Raw genomic sequence first — 24,275 nt, forward strand, 5'->3', positions numbered from 1 at the left:
TTTTTCATAATGTTGCGTTCCCTTACTTTCTGGCTCCGAACTTTGCTTCTACAATGCACAGGGATTCCAGCCACCACATGCATACAGCCAAGACATTTTAATGTGAATTAGATACTCAGGCATACACAACCTGTAACCCACATGCTACGTGTATCGCAACTCAACTTGCACCCCCTACAGCTGTATCTATCATGGCAGCAGCTCTACCCTGATGAGTGGCCAGGCCTAGCCCAGAGTCACAGCAAGGTTTGCAGAGCAGCGCTGAAAAAGAAAGCAACAGAACTGAGAAAAGGCTGTCTCCTTAAGAAAATATTTTAAACAAAGTCACATGGCACAAGAATGTAATGACAGTGCTTTCTAATGGGATAAAAGCGCCACAGCAGGTAACCGTACAAGACCACATGACCATACCTAACAGGTAACCATACATAACCTACAAGAACCATAGCAGCAGGTAATGAAGAAAAATTAGCTCACCCCTTCCAAAAACTAGTAACAACTCAAAAGAAGAGCAAACTCAGAGAGACACTGCTCCCTCTGCTGCTAACACTTAAATAATAGCACCTTTTCCAGTCATTGCTTGCACCTGAGCTCCCTGGGATAGCCTTGACCTCTCAACTAATGTTCAATCATTGGTTCAGGCTGTGAAGGGATGGAGTGCAGCAGAGTTGCCAGGTCACAGCCTGAACCAAAGAGTGAGTAGGTCAGGGGTGAACTCCTGCTGTTTTGGAAACGTGAAGTACAACGTGCATCGTGATGTAGGCACAGTACCTATCAATGATGTGATTGACAGGTGATTGTTGCAAGGTGGTCTTCTTATGGTTCTGTTGGAACAGTAGTTGATGTTCCTTCTGGAGGCTTATCTTCTTCAGTTGGGGTTTGGGTTCACTGGTTCACTGGAATTTCAGCACTCCACCACCTGGTGTCATGACATACCCTCGTAGACACTGAAGCACGCTGAAGTGTTGATGCTGCTACCAGTGGTCCTGTGGACTTCACAGCCTCAAGGGGAGTAGTGCAGATGTTTGAAAGGTCTGAGGAGTGGTGGGTCTGCCTTCAGTGGTAGGACACAGGCTGCGTTTTGGTCTTGAGTCAAACACCTCCACTTGTGCTGGGGCATGTCCTGGCCTTTGGTCCAACATCCGTTGTCCTGATATCTGGGGCTGGATCACTATATCAGGTACTACAGGGGGGTGGGGGTTCTAATTTGCCATGTGGACATGTTTAATGCTCTCTTTGTGATGAAAATTGGAGTGTCAGCTACTATCTTTACTGGCCGTGTAGTGATAACCATAGGGTTTACCTCTAACAAATTCCTCCAAGGTGCAAGTAGATGACACCGTTTCAGTCCTACTTGCACTTCCAAGGCCATTTCACCTTGTGTTTCTGAGGCTCTAGGTCCTCAAGGGAAGGGAGCACAAGGTGATTCATGGTGCCAACTTGTGGCTTGAGTAAGGTGTCCTTGCCTTAATTTGTATCCTAAGTGGGGAGGCCCAAGTGGTCTGCAATGTTCCTGAAGCACTGGGTCTGCCATCTCCTGGTCTCTCCTTCAAGTCCCACAAGGTTTCACCCCTGCAAGTCCACACCTGCAAGGACTATGAATCTGCCTTCAGAGTGGCCTTCAGGATCCCATTGGATCTATTAGGCCTGCTCCCATTGGCTTACAGGGCAGGTGGAACCACCATTTGATGCTGTGGTCTTGGCCCTCTTCTTCCCAGTTGCGTCCATGAAATGCATTCCTTGGTTACTCTTGATGACCTGAGGAGTCCTGTATGATCCCATCAACCTAATTAGTGCTGTAATGGCATAGGTTTGGTTTTTCTTTGGTACGAGGATCAGCTTGAATTAGTCCATTCATTGTATCAGAATATGATAGGGCATATCTTGCCCCCTCAGATCAAGAAAGGAGACCTATATAATCAAACTGCCTTTACTGTAGTGGGTCGTGCCCTCTACTAAGATGGGCTGTTGTTTCCAGCAGAGGTCTTGGTCTCATTTGCGAGCAAGTGTCACAGTCCTGATGTTCTTTGATGATATGCAATACTCTACGGGCAGCCCACGTGCTTTGGCCACTGCCCATATGTCCTGCCTGTCGTATTTCTGATGCATCCAGTGGGCTATGTCTTCTGCTGATGTATTTTCCAGCCATCTAACTTGAGCCAGTGTGTCAGCTTCATCGTTGTCCAGCAACTGCAAGGACTGATGTCCTGAGACGTAGTATGTTCATACAGTCCCGTGCCTAACCATGTTCCATATATCAACCCACATATCTTTGCTCGAGACAGGTCCAATCCTGAGTGGCCCACTGTACTATTCAGAGCGTGAGCCCTCAGTGCACTGCTCGGCTTTCTGTGCAGATGTTCGGTGTACTCTCCCCCGGCTCTTGAGTTATAACCATCCGCATGGCTTGTAGCTCAGCCCAATGGTTACTCCATCCATCCCCCTCTTCAAACCATACTGTTTTGGTTGAGGGGATGCTATGTGATGGCTCTTCACCTCCTTGGATTCCCTCTGCTGGATCCAACTGTCTACCAAGTGTCATTTGGAACAGGCTATTTCCCCTCCTGTATGGGACCCTTCTCTGGGCAAGTGACCATCATTTCCTTGGGCGTCTCACTGTGATATATTACCAGCCTGAGTCTCTTCTGCAGTGAAGATGATGACAGTCTTGACTATTTCTTTTTGCCCACCTGGGAGTCCACACTGCTTTGTACTCGTGATCCAGCATGGTTGTGGCAAAAAAAAATGTTTTTGCGTGGCCCTTTAAAATGCCTTTACCATCCAATCGATAATACATCTTTCTCTTAGTCTGAACTCTCCCAGATTGGTTTGGAGAGTCAATATGTACTCTGGAACTGGGGCGACAGATGCCCTGTACTCCTGGGGTGGGAAACACCCAAATACCAATTTCAAGCACATTTGGTTTACAGGGATCATCCACCCCCTGAATCCACCTATCATTGCCCATTTTCAGTGGACATGAATACAATCTTTGCAAATTTTCTTGTGGAATGTATAGAGTTGCAGTTGGAATTCAACTGAAAGAAAAATTTGGTCATGTCTCTTTAACAGATTTTCATAAGCTCTATCTTATCGGAGAAAAACATCCTTCTGTTCACAGTTACACCAAGTTCATGTTGTCATTCATATCACTTTTTTGGTTGTACATTGTATGGGAACTGCTGAATGATGGCCTGAACCTGTGATTGATCATCTGAGGTGAGCAATGAGTCAGCCACGGGAACACAGGTGAAGGCAATTCAGTTGTGTTGCCAGAAGGGATGGAGCCTGGCTCCACCTCTCCTAGGCCCATTTAAGAGCTGACTGGCAGTGGGGAAGGATCTCTTCTGGAGATCCATTCCACTGGAGTTTCATAAGCAAGCCCAGGATACAGGTAAGACTTCTATCCTTTCTGCTTTGGTGTAATAACTGCGTAGCCAAGCCCTTTGGTACATTTCATCGCTATAACATCTGTCCTTTCATTGATTGTACATACGTGCATTTGTGAAAAATTACTGTCAAAGGTGAAGCACAGGAAGAGTAATATTTCATCCAAAATGGCTGGTGAACACCTTGAGAACTCACTAGGAGTGGCAACCGCTGCTATTGAACAACCCTGATGTATCAATTTCACAACAGCAAGGTCTAACATCCCACTAGTTTTTGTTGCTCCCTGTTTTTCATGTTTTTACAAAAATATGTAAAACATGCATTTTATTATTTATATATAGTAAGTTTACTATTGATTTTATATGCAGCCCATGGCAATTCCTGTTACTCTGTGCAGCCCAGGTAAGCCAAAGTGTTAGACAACCATGCTCTAGATTAATAAAGGACAATGAGAAAACCCTGATCTTAGAATGATCAAATATTGTTGTATATGGAAACTGTACGGGCTTTTTTTTTTTTTTTTTTCTTTTTTTTTTTCGCCATATACTGTAAAAAATCAGTTTACAGTGTGTATCTAATTACCGGCCAAAGGGAATAGAACCTTGTATGTACCACGTGGGAACTCATCTAAAACACGAAAAGAACTTCCCAGAGGATAAACTAGTGGGGAAAAAAAAAAAAAAAAAATTATCTTTTGCGATTAATTGTGACGAATGGATGTCAGAAAAGGAGAAAAAACACAACCATCTAGGAAATGTAAGGGTTAATGAAAGGTAATATGTTGCTTCATGGCAATAGTAACACTTTTCGGATCATACAAAACAGGGCATGACAGTCAGCAGTATGCTAGGGTTGCATGTAAACTGGAGAAGTGTGAAAAGGCAACTGCAAATTGCACTATTTGTTACTGAAAGTTGTAAGGAGCAGGATTATCTGTTTTGTACCTTCCTCAGGGCAGTCTAATTTTTCTATAGAGGAAGGTAGGGAAGGAGGTGGTTTCTTTCACTATTTCTGCTATTCTAATGTCCTTCTCTGATTGAACTGTATCTCATTCTTCTCCTGTTCACAGTATGTTGTGCATTTCTATATCACAAGGCTTTTAACTTTTTATAACTACCATAAACATAATATAACATGTTGTTTTTTTCTTTTGCTTGTTTGGTTTCGTTTTTATTTGGTAAGGCTAAAAACCAATTCTACTAAGATTCTAGGCTTGTCCTACCTGAAACCCACAGGACACGCACAGCCCAGCTCAGCTCACACTTGCGCCTGCTCACCCTGCCACATCATCTGCCTCCTGGAGCAGCCCAGCCTGGCCAAGGGGCACAGGGAGGGCGTAGTGCAGTGCAGACAAATAGCATGGCCCCGTGCTTAATGCTTTGCAAGAAAATGGTGTCAGCTTTCAAAGATTACAATTTGAAAATATATGAATTTGGAAAGGGCCTAGAGGCCCAACAGGAGAATCATCCTGGGATGGAACAAAGTATGCTTACCGTTTTAAAGGCTGTAGATGCAAATATATGTTCCTTTCATCTTATTTTATTTATTTTTAATTAGGGAGAACCCTTGCTAACTTATCTTGTTTTATAAGGCTTTGTTTTGCCAGCAGGTGTTCCACTTGGGCTCTGTATCATGTGCTGGCCGCACGGATACAGCATGCAGGTGGAAAAAAATGCTGCAGACTCTGAAGAGAGTAAAAGCAGGAGGGAGGCTGCAGTGGAGGAGAGAGGAAAGATGCACTTGGAAGCAGGGAATGCCCTGCTGATATGTTTTGAAAGCACTGCAGGCAGACTCCTTCCCAGAATTTCATCCCTCTCTCAAGGTCAGTAAGTAATACTGTGCTTGCTTAGAGAGCTGCTGGTTTAGCTTACTAGTGCTCCTATTGCACTTGCTTAGGGAGTTTCTGCTTGCCATCTTCTGGGGCTATCAAAAATGGATACCTGTGTGTGTGCATATGCCAAATAAAACTCATAACTCTGTGCTGCTCTGACTGTGTAGTTTGCTTGCCTCTGCTCCTGAGACACCCCGTCTCTCCAATGCAAACCTATCCTGAAACAATATTATAGGCAGAAACACATTGCAAAATGTGCTGCACATCAAGAAATGCTCTGTAAAAACAAAACAGCAGAACTGGAAATAGCCTGTCACCTTAACAAATTAATTAATGCTCCTGGATGGCAATGGCTCCAGGCTCATACTGAGGCCAGCTCCATCTAATAAATAGAATGTGGGCAAAAAAGCAATACCATACATTAATGACAAGTATTGTAGAGAATATTTGAAACACTTGAAAGAAGACCTCTAGGAGATCTGCATTTCAATAATAAGCCAAAGCAGTAAGTGAGGGAGGAAGGAAGGAAGGAGGGAAGGAATATTTCTGTTCTTTCCGGGGTAAAGTCATTTATTACTCTCCAAGAAAAAGGTTTTATACAATGTAATACGGGTAGATACAGGTGTGTGAAATCAAACCTGTACAGGGAAAGGCCCACAACAGCAATCAGATGTGCATAGACTGGGGTAAAGCAATATGAAAACCATGGTATCACTGCACTCAAAAAAAAAAAAAAAAAAAAGAAGGTTCGTCTTGAATATAGGAAAGTGCTGTCAGCAGCAGTACATATAGTGTTGCAAAAACACTGAGGTCTACAATGCAATAGGAGCCAGTTTGGGGAATGTAATAGCTGTGTTATCCTGAATAACTGTAATTCATAGAAATCTGTGATTCTCTAAGAGATGTGGATAGTAACACCTACACTCACAGGGGTGAATGGGATCCTTTTAGCTAACTCAAAAGGTATATTACATACCTGTATATATACATACATCTATACAGGTGTATTAGTGTTTAGTGTATTCAGCTAACATTTTGACAGTTACCTGCTGTTTTTTTGTTTGTTTGTTTGTTTCCCCAAGGCTATTTTTATGATTTTCCAGGATCAAAGAACATCTATAACAATTAATTTTCCATAGATCATTTCTTCTTTTTTTCATAATGTTGCGTTCCCTTACTTTCTGGCTCCGAACTTTGCTTCTACAATGCACAGGGATTCCAGCCACCACATGCATACAGCCAAGACATTTTAATGTGAATTAGATACTCAGGCATACACAACCTGTAACCCACATGCTACGTGTATCGCAACTCAACTTGCACCCCCTACAGCTGTATCTATCATGGCAGCAGCTCTACCCTGATGAGTGGCCAGGCCTAGCCCAGAGTCACAGCAAGGCTTGCAGAGCAGCGCTGAAAAAGAAAGCAACAGAACTGAGAAAAGGCTGTCTCCTTAAGAAAATATTTTAAACAAAGTCACATGGCACAAGAATGTAATGACAGTGCTTTCTAATGGGATATAAGCGCCACAGCAGGTAACCGTACAAGACCACATGACCATACCTAACAGGTAACCACCATACATAACCTACAAGAACCATAGCAGCAGGTAATGAAGAAAAATTAGCTCACCCCTTCCAGAAACTAGTAACAACTCAAAAGAAGAGCAAACTCAGAGAGACACTGCTCCCTCTGCTGCTAACACTTAAATAATAGCACCTTTTCCAATCATTGCTTGCACCTGAGCTCCCTGGGATAGCCTTGACCTCTCAACTAATGTTCAATCATTGGTTCAGGCTGTGAAGGGATGGAGTGCAGCAGAGTTGCCAGGTCACAGCCTGAACCAAAGAGTGAGTAGGTCAGGGGTGAACTCCTGCTGTTTTGGAAACGTGAAGTACAACGTGCATCGTGATGCAGGTACAGTACCTATCAATGATGTGATTGACAGGTGATTGTTGCAAGGTGGTCTTCTTATGGTTCTGTTGGAACAGTAGTTGATGTTCCTTCTGGAGGCTTATCTTCTTCAGTTGGGGTTTGGGTTCACTGGTTCCCAGAATTTCAGCACTCCACCACCTGGTGTCATGACATACCCTCGTAGACACTGAAGCACACTGAAGTGTTGATGCTGCTACCAGTGGTCCTGTGGACTTCACAGCCTCAAGGGGAGTAGTGCAGATGTTTGAAAGGTCTGTGGAGTGGTGGGTCTGCCTTCAGTGGTAGGACACAGGCTGCGTTTTGGTCTTGAGTCAAACACCTCCACTTGTGCTGGGGCACAATGTCCTGGCCTTTGGTCCAACATCCGTTGTCCTGATATCTGGGGCTGGATCACTATATCAGGTACTACAGGGGGGTGGGGGTTCTAATTTGCCATGTGGACATGTTTAATGCTCTCTTTGTGATGAAAATTGGAGTGTCAGCTACTATCTTTACTGGCCGTGTAGTGATAATCATAGGGTTTACCTCTAACAAATTCCTCCAAGGTGCAAGTAGATGACACCGTTTCAGTCCTACTTGCACTTCCAAGGCCATTTCACCTTGTGTTTCTGAGGCTCTAGGTCCTCAAGGGAAGGGAGCACAAGGTGATTCATGGTGCCAACTTGTGGCTTGAGTAAGGTGTCCTTGCCTTAATTTGTATCCTAAGTGGGGAGGCCCAAGTGGTCTGCAATGTTCCTGAAGCACTGGGTCTGCCATCTCCTGGTCTCTCCTTCAAGTCCCACAAGGTTTCACCCCTGCAAGTCCACACCTGCAAGGACTATGAATCTGCCTTCAGAGTGGCCTTCAGGATCCCATTGGATCTATTAGGCCTGCTCTCATTGGCTTACAGGGCAGGTGGAACCACCATTTGATGCTGTGGTCTCCTGGATGGCAACCTCTCAAGGCTCATACTGAGGTGTGAGAATCCTTCTTTGTTTTTCTGGCTCAAAGTTTGCTTCCTTAGGTAATTTGTTGAGGAGGCAAGTCTTGAATGTTGTGTGGCAATCAACATCGCTGTGTGGACAAATTTACATCTTTGGAACTGTTTGCCTTCGGAAGATAGTGCTCAGGACTGTTTAGTGGCAGAAGATGTAGCCTGTTACCAAATAACTCCTGTTTGCTATGGAAGACTGAGGGACAATGCCATTGTATCCTGCGAAGGCAAGATACAAGTTGGTGTCTCCCTGCTCCCTCTTATCTGCTGGCAAGGCCAGGAAGATAAGAACAGGAGTTTTCTGCTGAGATCCCAGAGCCAGAAGCTGCCACTCAAAGGAGAGCTGACTCAACCACTTTGGATTTGAGCTGTCACTGCAAAGACCGCTGATTCAAGCACTTTGAAACCATTGAAAAGGGGCCATCATCGCCATGGTCATCGTCCTTTGTCGTCAATAGAACAACAATGCCCGACGACCCACCACTACTGAAGATCAAAGACTGAACTACGAACCACGCTGGATCCATGGTGGTGACTATGTCCCTCTTGCTGCCTATAAAGACTCCTTGCTTCTTCTTTTCTATCGCCCTCCTTCCCCCATTACCCTAATTCATAATAGTGTCCGTTCTCCCCTTCCCCATTTCGCCTGATTAAGATCTGTAATAAACTGGTTGGACCAACATTTGAACCGTTGCTTCTTAATCTCACGCCGGGTATATAGATAATAAAAGAACCTCCTCTCCCTCCTATAAGTTGGAGCGAGACATTTATTTAATGGCGTAGTCGTTGCAGGATACCCGCTGTGAGAGTGTTGTCCTTCCAGATATAGTTTGAAACTTTTTTTTCTCTGTGTACCTCCTGGAGTTGCATGGAGGGATATTTTTGAAAACTTAGACGTGAGTCCTTCTCCAGGAAGACCGCTCCGCATTCTGAAACTTTACAGTTTATCTGTATGCCTCTCGGGGACGTATGAATTAATTTTGATTACGTGTGTGCCTCCTCGGGAAGACCTCTCTGCATTTTGTGATTTAAGTATCTTGTAACTGAAGTGTGAAATTTGGACCTTTTTGTGTGCTCCCCTCAGAGAAAGGGAAGAGCATTAACTTTGAGCATTAGCATTTGAAAAGTGTGTGTTTCCCTGGGGAGATGAGGAGTCACTTGAGCTTTTGAATACGTACACCTCCACCTCCCTTAGTGTAGGTCTCTCATTGTATTGAAAAAATGAGCGACAGCATTGCCACCATGAAAAGTGAAGATGTATTATTTGATCTTTTAGAAAAACATGGTGCTCGACCCTCTTTATCAGGTATGGATTGGGCACGACAGAACTGGTATAACTTGCAGAGTGTTTCGGACCGTATTAGTGTTCTGCAAAACAATGCTCGTACCCGAGCTGGAAAAGGAAAGTCGTTTATTTGTGCCGTACTCGGGGCTACTTTAAAAGCAGCCGTGGAGTTCCGAGATGGAAAGCATTCGGCAGAACTCCAAACCATAGAAGCACTACAGGAATCGGTTAAAGTAACACAAGAATTGGTGAAAACTCTGCAGAATCCAATAGTGAACCTTGAGGAACAATTAGAAAGAGAGAAATGTAATTCGGCTTTGTTGCAAATGGCTTTTAAGGAACTGCTAACGTGTAAGCATGCCAGCCATACCGTCACCCATAGTTTGCCTCGAGAAAAAACTTTTCCTCAGGTGGAACTACCAGGAATGAAGGAAAGGCGAGATAAGTTAGAAATTCCAATAGCCCCATTGCGTCCTTTGATAAAAACTGAATATACATTTGATAACAGCGAGGATCTTTCCTCTCTCCTCCACTGCAGCCTCCCTCCTGCTTTTACTCTCTTCAGAGTCTGCAGCATTTTTTTCCACCTGCATGCTGTATCCGTGCGGCCAGCACATGATACAGAGCCCAAGTGGAACACCTGCTTGCAAAACAAAGCCTTATAAAACAAGATAAGTTAGCAAGGGTTCTCCCTAATTAAAAATAAATAAAATAAGATGAAAGGAACATATATTTGCATCTACAGCCTTTAAAACGGTCAGCATACTTTGTTCCATCCCAGGATGATTCTCCTGTTGGGCCTCTAGACCCTTTCCAAATTCATATATTTTCAAATTGTAATCTTTGAAAGCTGACACCATTTTCTTGCAAAGCATTAAGCACGGGGCCATGCTATTTGTCTGCACTGCACTACGCCCTCCCTGTGCCCCTTGGCCAGGCTGGGCTGCTCCAGGAGGCAGATGATGTGGCAGGGTGAGCAGGCGCAAGTGTGAGCTGAGCTGGGCTGTGCGTGTCCTCTGGGTTTCAGGTAGGACAAGCCTAGAATCTTAGTAGAATTGGTTTTTAGCCTTACCAAATAAAAACGAAACCAAACAAGCAAAAGAAAAAACATGTTATATTATGTTTATGGTAGTTATAAAAAGTTAAAAGCCTTGTGATATAGAAATGCACAACATACTGTGAACAGGAAAAGAATGAGATACAGTTCAATCAGAGAAGGACATTAGAATAGCAGAAATAGTGAAAGAAACCACCTCCTTCCCTACCTTCCTCTATAGAAAAATTAGACTGCCCTGAGGAAGGTACAAAACAGATAATCCTGCTCCTTACAACTTTCAGTAACAAATAGTGCAATTTGCAGTTGCCTTTTCACACTTCTCCAGTTTACATGCAACCCTAGCATACTGCTGACTGTCATGCCCTGTTTTGTATGATCAGAAAAGTGTTACTATTGCCATGAAGCAACATATTACCTTTCATTAACCCTTACATTTCCTAGATGGTTGTGTTTTTTCTCCTTTTCTGACATCCATTCGTCACAATTAATCGCAAAAGATAATTTTTTTTTTTTTTTTCCCCACTAGTTTATCCTCTGGGAAGTTCTTTTCATGTTTTAGATGAGTTCCCACGTGGTACATACAAGGTTCTATTCCCTTTGGCCGGTAATTAGATACACACTGTAAACTGATTTTTTACAGTATATGGCGAAAAAAAAAAAAAAAAGAAAAAAAAAAAAAGCACGTACAGTTTCCATATACAACAATATTTGATCATTCTAAGATCAGGGTTTTCTCATTGTCCTTTATTAATCTAGAGCATGGTTGTCTAACACTTTGGCTTACCTGGGCTGCACAGAGTAACAGGAATTGCCATGGGCTGCATATAAAATCAATAGTAAACTTACTATATATAAATAATAAAATGCATGTTTTACATATTTTTGTAAAAACATGAAAAACAGGGAGCAACAAAAACTAGTGGGATGTTAGACCTTGCTGTTGTGAAATTGATACATCAGGGTTGTTCAATAGCAGCGGTTGCCACTCCTAGTGAGTTCTCAAGGTGTTCACCAGCGATTTTGGATGAAATATTACTCTTCCTGTGCTTCACCTTTGACAGTAATTTTTCACAAATGCACGTATGTACAATCAATGAAAGGACAGATGTTATAGCGATGAAATGTACCAAAGGGCTTGGCTACGCAGTTATTACACCAAAGCAGAAAGGATAGAAGTCTTACCTGTATCCTGGGCTTGCTTATGAAACTCCAGTGGAATGGATCTCCAGAAGAGATCCTTCCCCACTGCCAGTCAGCTCTTAAATGGGCCTAGGAGAGGTGGAGCCAGGCTCCATCCCTTCTGGCAACACAACTGAATTGCCTTCACCTGTGTTCCCGTGGCTGACTCATTGCTCACCTCAGATGATCAATCACAGGTTCAGGCCATCATTCAGCAGTTCCCATACAATGTACAACCAAAAAAGTGATATGAATGACAACATGAACTTGGTGTAACTGTGAACAGAAGGGTGTTTTTCTCCGATAAGATAGAGCTTATGAAAATCTGTTAAAGAGACATGACCAAATTTTTCTTTCAGTTGAATTCCAACTGCAACTCTATACATTCCACAAGAAAATTTGCAAAGATTGTATTCATGTCCACTGAAAATGGGCAATGATAGGTGGATTCAGGGGGTGGATGATCCCTGTAAACCAAATGTGCTTGAAATTGGTATTTGGGTGTTTCCCACCCCAGGAGTACAGGGCATCTGTCGCCCCAGTTCCAGAGTACATATTGACTCTCCAAACCAATCTGGGAGAGTTCAGACTAAGAGAAAGATGTATTATCGATTGGATGGTAAAGGCATTTTAAAGGGCCACGCAAAAACATTTTTTTTTGCCACAACCATGCTGGATCACGAGTACAAAGCAGTGTGGACTCCCAGGTGGGCAAAAAGAAATAGTCAAGACTGTCATCATCTTCACTGCAGAAGAGACTCAGGCTGGTAATATATCACAGTGAGACGCCCAAGGAAATGATGGTCACTTGCCCAGAGAAGGGTCCCATACAGGAGGGGAAATAGCCTGTTCCAAATGACACTTGGTAGACAGTTGGATCCAGCAGAGGGAATCCAAGGAGGTGAAGAGCCATCACATAGCATCCCCTCAACCAAAACAGTATGGTTTGAAGAGGGGGATGGATGGAGTAACCATTGGGCTGAGCTACAAGCCATGCGGATGGTTATAACTCAAGAGCCGGGGGAGAGTACACCGAACATCTGCACAGAAAGCCGAGCAGTGCACTGAGGGCTCACGCTCTGAATAGTACAGTGGGCCACTCAGGATTGGACCTGTCTCGAGCAAAGATATGTGGGTTGATATATGGAACATGGTTAGGCACGGGACTGTATGAACATACTACGTCTCAGGACATCAGTCCTTGCAGTTGCTGGACAACGATGAAGCTGACACACTGGCTCAAGTTAGATGGCTGGAAAATACATCAGCAGAAGACATAGCCCACTGGATGCATCAGAAATACGACAGGCAGGACATATGGGCAGTGGCCAAAGCACGTGGGCTGCCCGTAGAGTATTGCATATCATCAAAGAACATCAGGACTGTGACACTTGCTCGCAAATGAGACCAAGACCTCTGCTGGAAACAACAGCCCATCTTAGTAGAGGGCACGACCCACTACAGTAAAGGCAGTTTGATTATATAGGTCTCCTTTCTTGATCTGAGGGGGCAAGATATGCCCTATCATATTCTGATACAATGAATGGACTGATTCAAGCTGATCCTCGTACCAAAGAAAAACCAAACCTATGCCATTACAGCACTAATTAGGTTGATGGGATCATACAGGACTCCTCAGGTCATCAAGAGTAACCAAGGAATGCATTTCATGGACGCAACTGGGAAGAAGAGGGCCAAGACCACAGCATCAAATGGTGGTTCCACCTGCCCTGTAAGCCAATGGGAGCAGGCCTAATAGATCAAGTGGGATCCTGAAGGCCACTCTGAAGGCAGATTCATAGTCCTTGCAGGTGTGGACTTGCAGGGGTGAAACCTTGTGGGACTTGAAGGAGAGACCAGGAGATGGCAGACCCAGTGCTTCAGGAACATTGCAGACCACTTGGGCCTCCCCACTTAGGATACAAATTAAGGCAAGGACACCTTACTCAAGCCACAAGTTGGCACCATGAATCACCTTGTGCTCCCTTCCCTTGAGGACCTAGAGCCTCAGAAACACAAGGTGAAATGGCCTTGGAAGTGCAAGTAGGACTGAAACGGTGTCATCTACTTGCACCTTGGAGGAATTTGTTAGAGGTAAACCCTATGGTTATCACTACACGGCCAGTAAAGATAGTAGCTGACACTCCAATTTTCATCACAAAGAGAGCATTAAACATGTCCACATGGCAAATTAGAACCCCCACCCCCCTGTAGTACCTGATATAGTGATCCAGCCCCAGATATCAGGACAACGGATGTTGGACCAAAGGCCAGGACATGCCCCAGCACAAGTGGAGGTGTTTGACTCAAGACCAAAACGCAGCCTGTGTCCTACCACTGAAGGCAGACCCACCACTCCACAGACCTTTCAAACATCTGCACTACTCCCCTTGAGGCTGTGAAGTCCACAGGACCACTGGTAGCAGCATCAACACTTCAGCGTGCTTCAGTGTCTACGAGGGTATGTCATGACACCAGGTGGTGGAGTGCTGAAATTCTGGGAACCAGTGAACCCAAACCCCAACTGAAGAAGATAAGCCTCCAGAAGGAACATCAACTACTGTTCCAACAGAACCATAAGAAGACCACCTTGCAACAATCACCTGTCAATCACATCATTGATAGGTACTGTACCTGCATCACGATGCACGTTGTACTTCACGTTTCCAAAACAGCAGGAGTTCACCCCTGACCTACTCACTCTTTGGTTCAGGCTGTGACCTGGCAACTCTGCTGCACTCCATCCCTTCACAGCCTGAACCAATGATTGAACATTAGTTGAGAGGTCAAGGCTATCCCAGGGAGCTCAGGTGCAAGCAATGACTGGAAAAGGTGCTATTATTTAAGTGTTAGCAGCAGAGGGAGCAGTGTCTCTCTGAGTTTGCTCTTCTTTTGAGTTGTTACTAGTTTCTGGAAGGGGTGAGCTAATTTTTCTTCATTACCTGCTGCTATGGTTCTTGTAGGTTATGTATGGTTACCTGTTAGGTATGGTCATGTGGTCTTGTACGGTTACCTGCTGTGGCGCTTATATCCCATTAGAAAGCACTGTCATTACATTCTTGTGCCATGTGACTTTGTTTAAAATATTTTCTCAAGGAGACAGCCTTTTCTCAGTTCTGTTGCTTTCTTTTTCAGCGCTGCTCTGCAAACCTTGCTGTGACTCTGGGCTAGGCCTGGCCACTCATCAGGGTAGAGCTGCTGCCATGATAGATACAGCTGTAGGGGGTGCAAGTTGAGTTGCGATACACGTAGCATGTGGGTTACAGGTTGTGTATGCCTGAGTATCTAATTCACATTAAAATGTCTTGGCTGTATGCATGTGGTGGCTGGAATCCCTGTGCATTGTAGAAGCAAAGTTCGGAGCCAGAAAGTAAGGGAACGCAACATTATGAAAAAAAGAAGAAATGATCTCTGGAAAATTAATTGTTATAGATGTTCTTTGATCCTGGAAAATCATAAAAATAGCCTTGGGGAAACAAACAAACAAACAAAAAAACAGCAGGTAACTGTCAAAATGTTAGCTGAATACACTAAACACTAATACACCTGTATAGATGTATGTATATATACAGGTATGTAATATACCTTTTGAGTTAGCTAAAAGGATCCCATTCACCCCTGTGAGTGTAGGTGTCACTATCCACATCTCTTAGAGAATCACAGATTTCTGTGAATTGCAGTTATTCAGGATAAGACAGCTATTACATTCCCCAAACTGGCTCCTATTGCATTGTAGACCTCAGTGTTTTTGCAACACTATATGTACTGCTGCTGACAGCACTTTCCTATATTCAAGACGAACCTTCTTTTTTTTTTTTTTTTTGAGTGCAGTGATACCATGGTTTTCATATTGCTTTACCCCAGTCTATGCACATCTGATTGCTGTTGTGGGCCTTTCCCTGTACAGGTTTGATTTCACACACCTGTATCTACCCGTATTACATTGTATAAAACCTTTTTCTTGGAGAGTAATAAATGACTTTACCCCGGAAAGAACAGAAATATTCCTTCCCTCCTTCCTTCCTTCCTTCCTCCCTCACTTACTGCTTTGGCTTATTATTGAAATGCAGATCTCCTAGAGGTCTTCTTTCAAGTGTTTCAAATATTCTCTACAATACTTGTCATTAATGTATGGTATTGCTTTTTTGCCCACATTCTATTTATTAGATGGAGCTGGCCTCAGTATGAGCCTGGAGCCATTGCCATCCAGGAGCATTAATTAATTTGTTAAGGTGACAGGCTATTTCCAGTTCTGCTGTTTTGTTTTTACAGAGCATTTCTTGATGTGCAGCACATTTTGCAATGTGTTTCTGCCTATAATATTGTTTCAGGATAGGTTTGCATTGGAGAGACGGGGTGTCTCAGGAGCAGAGGCAAGCAAACTACACAGTCAGAGCAGCACAGAGTTATGAGTTTTATTTGGCATATGCACACACACAGGTATCCATTTTTGATAGCCCCAGAAGATGGCAAGCAGAAACTCCCTAAGCAAGTGCAATAGGAGCACTAGTAAGCTAAACCAGCAGCTCTCTAAGCAAGCACAGTATTACTTACTGACCTTGAGAGAGGGATGAAATTCTGGGAAGGAGTCTGCCTGCAGTGCTTTCAAAACATATCAGCAGGGCATTCCCTGCTTCCAAGTGCATCTTTCCTCTCTCCTCCACTGCAGCCTCCCTCCTGCTTTTACTCTCTTCAGAGTCTGCAGCATTTTTTTCCACCTGCATGCTGTATCCGTGCGGCCAGCACATGATACAGAGCCCAAGTGGAACACCTGCTTGCAAAACAAAGCCTTATAAAACAAGATAAGTTAGCAAGGGTTCTCCCTAATTAAAAATAAATAAAATAAGATGAAAGGAACATATATTTGCATCTACAGCCTTTAAAACGGTCAGCATACTTTGTTCCATCCCAGGATCATTCTCCTGTTGGGCCTCTAGACCCTTTCCAAATTCATATATTTTCAAATTGTAATCTTTGAAAGCTGACACCATTTTCTTGCAAAGCATTAAGCACGGGGCCATGCTATTTGTCTGCACTGCACTACGCCCTCCCTGTGCCCCTTGGCCAGGCTGGGCTGCTCCAGGAGGCAGATGATGTGGCAGGGTGAGCAGGCGCAAGTGTGAGCTGAGCTGGGCTGTGCGTGTCCTGTGGGTTTCAGGTAGGACAAGCCTAGAATCTTAGTAGAATTGGTTTTTAGCCTTACCAAATAAAAACGAAACCAAACAAGCAAAAGAAAAAACATGTTATATTATGTTTATGGTAGTTATAAAAAGTTAAAAGCCTTGTGATATAGAAATGCACAACATACTGTGAACAGGAGAAGAATGAGATACAGTTCAATCAGAGAAGGACATTAGAATAGCAGAAATAGTGAAAGAAACCACCTCCTTCCCTACCTTCCTCTATAGAAAAATTAGACTGCCCTGAGGAAGGTACAAAACAGATAATCCTGCTCCTTACAACTTTCAGTAACAAATAGTGCAATTTGCAGTTGCCTTTTCACACTTCTCCAGTTTACATGCAACCCTAGCATACTGCTGACTGTCATGCCCTGTTTTGTATGATCCGAAAAGTGTTACTATTGCCATGAAGCAACATATTACCTTTCATTAACCCTTACATTTCCTAGATGGTTGTGTTTTTTCTCCTTTTCTGACATCCATTCGTCACAATTAATCGCAAAAGATAATTTTTTTTTTTTTTCCCCCACTAGTTTATCCTCTGGGAAGTTCTTTTCATGTTTTAGATGAGTTCCCACGTGGTACATACAAGGTTCTATTCCCTTTGGCCGGTAATTAGATACACACTGTAAACTGATTTTTTACAGTATATGGAGAAAAAAAAAAAAGAAAAAAAAAAAAAAAGCACGTACAGTTTCCATATACAACAATATTTGATCATTCTAAGATCAGGGTTTTCTCATTGTCCTTTATTAATCTAGAGCATGGTTGTCTAACACTTTGGCTTACCTGGGCTGCACAGAGTAACAGGAATTGCCATGGGCTGCATATAAAATCAATAGTAAACTTACTATATATAAATAATAAAATGCATGTTTTACATATTTTTGTAAAAACATGAAAAACAGGGAGCAACAAAAACTAGTGGGATGTTAGACCTTGCTGTTGTGAAATTGATACATCAGGGTTGTTCAATAGCAGCGGTTGCCACTCCTAGTGAGTTCTCAAGGTGTTCACCAGCGATTTTGGATGAAATATTACTCTTCCTGTGCTTCACCTTTGACAGTAATTTTTCACAAATGCACGTATGTACAATCAACGAAAGGACAGATGTTATAGCGATGAAATGTACCAAAGGGCTTGGCTACGCAGTTATTACACCAAAGCAGAAAGGATAGAAGTCTTACCTGTATCCTGGGCTTGCTTATGAAACTCCAGTGGAATGGATCTCCAGAAGAGATCCTTCCCCACTGCCAGTCAGCTCTTAAATGGGCCTAGGAGAGGTGGAGCCAGGCTCCATCCCTTCTGGCAACACAACTGAATTGCCTTCACCTGTGTTCCCGTGGCTGACTCATTGCTCACCTCAGATGATCAATCACAGGTTCAGGCCATCATTCAGCAGTTCCCATACAATGTACAACCAAAAAAGTGATATGAATGACAACATGAACTTGGTGTAACTGTGAACAGAAGGATGTTTTTCTCCGATAAGATAGAGCTTATGAAAATCTGTTAAAGAGACATGACCAAATTTTTCTTTCAGTTGAATTCCAACTGCAACTCTATACATTCCACAAGAAAATTTGCAAAGATTGTATTCATGTCCACTGAAAATGGGCAATGATAGGTGGATTCAGGGGGTGGATGATCCCTGTAAACCAAATGTGCTTGAAATTGGTATTTGGGTGTTTCCCACCCCAGGAGTACAGGGCATCTGTCGCCCCAGTTCCAGAGTACATATTGACTCTCCAAACCAATCTGGGAGAGTTCAGACTAAGAGAAAGATGTATTATCGATTGGATGGTAAAGGCATTTTAAAGGGCCACGCAAAAACATTTTTTTTTGCCACAACCATGCTGGATCACGAGTACAAAGCAGTGTGGACTCCCAGGTGGGCAAAAAGAAATAGTCAAGACTGTCATCATCTTCACTGCAGAAGAGACTCAGGCTGGTAATATATCACAGTGAGACGCCCAAGGAAATGATGGTCACTTGCCCAGAGAAGGGTCCCATACAGGAGGGGAAATAGCCTGTTCCAAATGACACTTGGTAGACAGTTGGATCCAGCAGAGGGAATCCAAGGAGGTGAAGAGCCATCACATAGCATCCCCTCAACCAAAACAGTATGGTTTGAAGAGGGGGATGGATGGAGTAACCATTGGGCTGAGCTACAAGCCATGCGGATGGTTATAACTCAAGAGCCGGGGGAGAGTACACCGAACATCTGCACAGAAAGCCGAGCAGTGCACTGAGGGCTCACGCTCTGAATAGTACAGTGGGCCACTCAGGATTGGACCTGTCTCGAGCAAAGATATGTGGGTTGATATATGGAACATGGTTAGGCACGGGACTGTATGAACATACTACGTCTCAGGACATCAGTCCTTGCAGTTGCTGGACAACGATGAAGCTGACACACTGGCTCAAGTTAGATGGCTGGAAAATACATCAGCAGAAGACATAGCCCACTGGATGCATCAGAAATACGACAGGCAGGACATATGGGCAGTGGCCAAAGCACGTGGGCTGCCCGTAGAGTATTGCATATCATCAAAGAACATCAGGACTGTGACACTTGCTCGCAAATGAGACCAAGACCTCTGCTGGAAACAACAGCCCATCTTAGTAGAGGGCACGACCCACTACAGTAAAGGCAGTTTGATTATATAGGTCTCCTTTCTTGATCTGAGGGGGCAAGATATGCCCTATCATATTCTGATACAGTGAATGGACTGATTCAAGCTGATCCTCATACCAAAGAAAAACCAAACCTATGCCATTACAGCACTAATTAGGTTGATGGGATCATACAGGACTCCTCAGGTCATCAAGAGTAACCAAGGAATGCATTTCATGGACGCAACTGGGAAGAAGAGGGCCAAGACCACAGCATCAAATGGTGGTTCCACCTGCCCTGTAAGCCAATGGGAGCAGGCCTAATAGATCCAATGGGATCCTGAAGGCCACTCTGAAGGCAGATTCATAGTCCTTGCAGGTGTGGACTTGCAGGGGTGAAACCTTGTGGGACTTGAAGGAGAGACCAGGAGATGGCAGACCCAGTGCTTCAGGAACATTGCAGACCACTTGGGCCTCCCCACTTAGGATACAAATTAAGGCAAGGACACCTTACTCAAGCCACAAGTTGGCACCATGAATCACCTTGTGCTCCCTTCCCTTGAGGACCTAGAGCCTCAGAAACACAAGGTGAAATGGCCTTGGAAGTGCAAGTAGGACTGAAACGGTGTCATCTACTTGCACCTTGGAGGAATTTGTTAGAGGTAAACCCTATGGTTATCACTACACGGCCAGTAAAGATAGTAGCTGACACTCCAATTTTCATCACAAAGAGAGCATTAAACATGTCCACATGGCAAATTAGAACCCCCACCCCCCTGTAGTACCTGATATAGTGATCCAGCCCCAGATATCAGGACAACGGATGTTGGACCAAAGGCCAGGACATGCCCCAGCACAAGTGGAGGTGTTTGACTCAAGACCAAAACGCAGCCTGTGTCCTACCACTGAAGGCAGACCCACCACTCCTCAGACCTTTCAAACATCTGCACTACTCCCCTTGAGGCTGTGAAGTCCACAGGACCACTGGTAGCAGCATCAACACTTCAGCGTGCTTCAGTGTCTACGAGGGTATGTCATGACACCAGGTGGTGGAGTGCTGAAATTCTGGGAACCAGTGAACCCAAACCCCAACTGAAGAAGATAAGCCTCCAGAAGGAACATCAACTACTGTTCCAACAGAACCATAAGAAGACCACCTTGCAACAATCACCTGTCAATCACATCATTGATAGGTACTGTACCTGCATCACGATGCACGTTGTACTTCACGTTTCCAAAACAGCAGGAGTTCACCCCTGACCTACTCACTCTTTGGTTCAGGCTGTGACCTGGCAACTCTGCTGCACTCCATCCCTTCACAGCCTGAACCAATGATTGAACATTAGTTGAGAGGTCAAGGCTATCCCAGGGAGCTCAGGTGCAAGCAATGACTGGAAAAGGTGCTATTATTTAAGTGTTAGCAGCAGAGGGAGCAGTGTCTCTCTGAGTTTGCTCTTCTTTTGAGTTGTTACTAGTTTCTGGAAGGGGTGAGCTAATTTTTCTTCATTACCTGCTGCTATGGTTCTTGTAGGTTATGTATGGTGGTTACCTGTTAGGTATGGTCATGTGGTCTTGTACGGTTACCTGCTGTGGCGCTTATATCCCATTAGAAAGCACTGTCATTACATTCTTGTGCCATGTGACTTTGTTTAAAATATTTTCTTAAGGAGACAGCCTTTTCTCAGTTCTGTTGCTTTCTTTTTCAGCGCTGCTCTGCAAGCCTTGCTGTGACTCTGGGCTAGGCCTGGCCACTCATCAGGGTAGAGCTGCTGCCATGATAGGTACAGCTGTAGGGGGTGCAAGTTGAGTTGCGATACACGTAGCATGTGGGTTACAGGTTGTGTATGCCTGAGTATCTAATTCACATTAAAATGTCTTGGCTGTATGCATGTGGTGGCTGGAATCCCTGTGCATTGTAGAAGCAAAGTTCGGAGCCAGAAAGTAAGGGAACGCAACATTATGAAAAAAAGAAGAAATGATCTATGGAAAATTAATTGTTATAGATGTTCTTTGATCCTGGAAAATCATAAAAATAGCCTTGGGGAAACAAACAAACAAACAAAAAAACAGCAGGTAACTGTCAAAATGTTAGCTGAATACACTAAACACTAATACACCTGTATAGATGTATGTAATATACCTTTTGAGTTAGCTAAAAGGATCCCATTCACCCCTGTGAGTGTAGGTGTTACTATCCACATTTCTTAGAGAATCACAGATTTCTGTGAATTGCAGTTATTCAGGATAAGACAGCTATTACATTCCCCAATCTGGCTCCTATTGCATTGTAGACCTCAGTGTTTTTGCAACACTATATGTACTGCTGCTGACAGCACTTTCCTATATTCAAGATTAACCTTCTTTTTTTTTTTGATTGCAGTGATACCATGGTTTTCATATTGCATGGACATATACTGAAGTCACTTGGAAGCAGACAGAAAAACAGAACAACCAAGCTAAAACAACCAACTCAGCCCTCCCAAAACCCCCTGTCTCCCCCCCCTCCCCCCCGCTAAAAAAAAAAGTCATTCTCTTCTATGAGGCAGTTCTTTTGTTTATTACATAATCCTGGAATGCAAGGAAATAGCAAGTATCAACTAGTAACAGTGTTACACTATCTCCAGCTCTAAAATTAGACTCCTTATCTGGTTTGGACTAACGGGGTTACAGCAGGTCAGAAAAAGACTTGTGTAAATACTAAGGACAGAGAACTTTCTAAAAAGTAAGCAGCTAATCAGCAGTATTTAACCTGTAGGAAAAAATTTATATGCTTTACTGTGCTTTGACTCATTATAGAAATATTTATAAGGCCCCATCCATACAGAATTCAGAGATTTACAGTAGAAGGTCGTAAGAATCCCAAATGAATTTTTGTCCTTTTCTCAGAGCTGAAGTTAGAAAAGCACTGCACTGGGCTCCCCAGGGAGGTGGCTGAGTCACCATCCCTGGATGTTTTAAGATGCGCTTGGATGCGGTGCTCAGGAACACGATTTAGCAGAGGGTTGTTAGAGCAAAAGTAGTATGGTTGGTTATGGTTGGATTCGATGATTTTTAAGGTCTTTTCCAACCTGAGTGATTCTATGAGTGTAAGTGAGAAAACGACCTGCCAGAAATCACAGAACATACATAGAAATTGTCTGTAGCTCTGTCAAGGGTTGAAGCCTAGCAAGAAACCTTTTTTAATGTCTTGGAACTATTTCTGAAAACTTTCTGAATTCTGCCTCTCCTCCATTCTTTACATAGCTACAATGTATTAGCCAGCTATAATTATCTCAAATTTCTTTTTCTACTGCTTGCAATTGCTACAGTTTTCCAGAGCACTTTGTGTATAAAACCTAACTAGATAATCCTCACTGTAAGGGGCTATGAGTCCTTTCCATTTTGATTGGAGAAGGTAAAGCCATGGAGATATTTTATGTAATTTATGATTATCAATTTATGATCAGATATGATACAAACTATGGAACACTTACAAAGCTTTGCTTTCTGTGCTTTGATTGCTTCTGCATTTGCCAAAACTCTCTCTCCTTATTACTCTAGTTGTTCAACTGTGAAATATCAAAAGGATACCATACCATAGGAGTAGAAATTATCCCACAAACAAAAACAAGTGCACCAACTTGAAGTGCAATTTCTTGCTCAAACCAGAAAGGCCAATAGCTTGGTAAAGAGCTTGACACTGTCACCATGTCAACACTTATAGACAATGCAAGTAACAAAAGTTTGGGCCCAAAATAGAACAGAACAGAACCTTGCGCTCTATATAATGCATGCCTCTGGGGCCAGGACCACATCCATCAGCCCAGGAAACAGAGCTGCTCTCCTCACCAGTAATAGCAGCCCGAGGAATCACAGAATCACAGAATGGCCAGGGTTGGAAGGGACCTCAAGCTTCATGAATCTCCAAACCCCCTGCCACACGCAAATCTAACCACATTTAATACCAGAGCACCACCAACCGCCACATTTAATACCGGAGCAGGCTGCGCAGGGCCCCATCCAACCTGGCCTTGAACACCTCCAGGGACGGGGCATGCACAGCCTCTCTGCAAGAAAGTGGCTTATTATTCCACATTTATGCACACTTAGTAGATAGGATGAAATACTTCAGAAGTACCAAAATTGTAACTTTTGTATTATAGGCTATTCTGTTTTGCCAAGAGGCCCTCAGCAAAAGAACAACTTAAGGGGCCTCTGACAGGAGGTCAAACTGTCCCTCTTTTGGATTAGGAGGAATGCAAGTGATGCTCCCCTACATTTTTCCTCCCAACTTACCTCTATCCCAGGACAGCAGGTGTCCAGGAATAATGGCCTAGTGCTGAATGAGCAAATGTGAGAATTAGCAATATACGCTTAGCTAGCAACAGTTCATCTTTAGCCAGTATCTGTATCTTTAGGGGAATGTTGGGAAATTTGTGAGCCTGCAGTACTCAGCCAATGGGGAGCCAGGGCAGGGAGAGAGAAGCGTTGGCTGATAGGGAATAAAAGACGTGAAGGCTGTTCTGATTGTTCTGATGGCTGAAACACCTTTCCCACAATGTAATCTGCCAGTTAGTGGGGGTTTTTAGAGGTAGTAGCTCAGATACGATCAGTAAGGAACTTCATTTTCACATTGGCAGACTTTTTAGGAGCTCCTATCTCCTCAGTTCACTTGACAACTGGTGTCTTTAAAGAACTGGAAACGGCACTTAGGTACTATCCTGTTGCAGGGACTTCAGAAGCTTGCTTCCTGTGACAAACCTAACTGCAGCTTTGCCGTATTTGATTATGCATTGGGCACCTTTGCCAAGCCTTGTAGGGGTATGAAAGAACAACAAAGGAATTCCATG

The 24,275-nt window shown here is 43.6% G+C and overlaps 1 protein-coding gene and 1 pseudogene across 2 annotated transcripts in view; both read left to right on the plus strand.

Annotated features, from left to right (window-relative positions):
- Positions 1–24,275, plus strand: part of LOC306947656 (palmitoyltransferase ZDHHC13-like) — a gene marked incomplete at both ends in the record, with an annotated part of 613,047 nt that overhangs the window by 454,044 nt on the left and 134,728 nt on the right.
- Positions 9,351–24,275, plus strand: part of LOC306948312 (transcription factor E2F8-like) — a 112,137-nt pseudogene continuing 97,212 nt past the window's right edge. The window contains exon 1 of the transcript in view: positions 9,351–9,859. The product of the transcript in view is annotated as a transcription factor E2F8-like (transcript). The remainder of the gene's footprint in view (positions 9,860–24,275) is intronic.

This window comes from Tetrao urogallus (assembly GCF_951394365.1).
Source record: "Tetrao urogallus genome assembly, chromosome: 6".
NCBI classification, from domain to species: Eukaryota; Metazoa; Chordata; class Aves; order Galliformes; family Phasianidae; genus Tetrao; species Tetrao urogallus.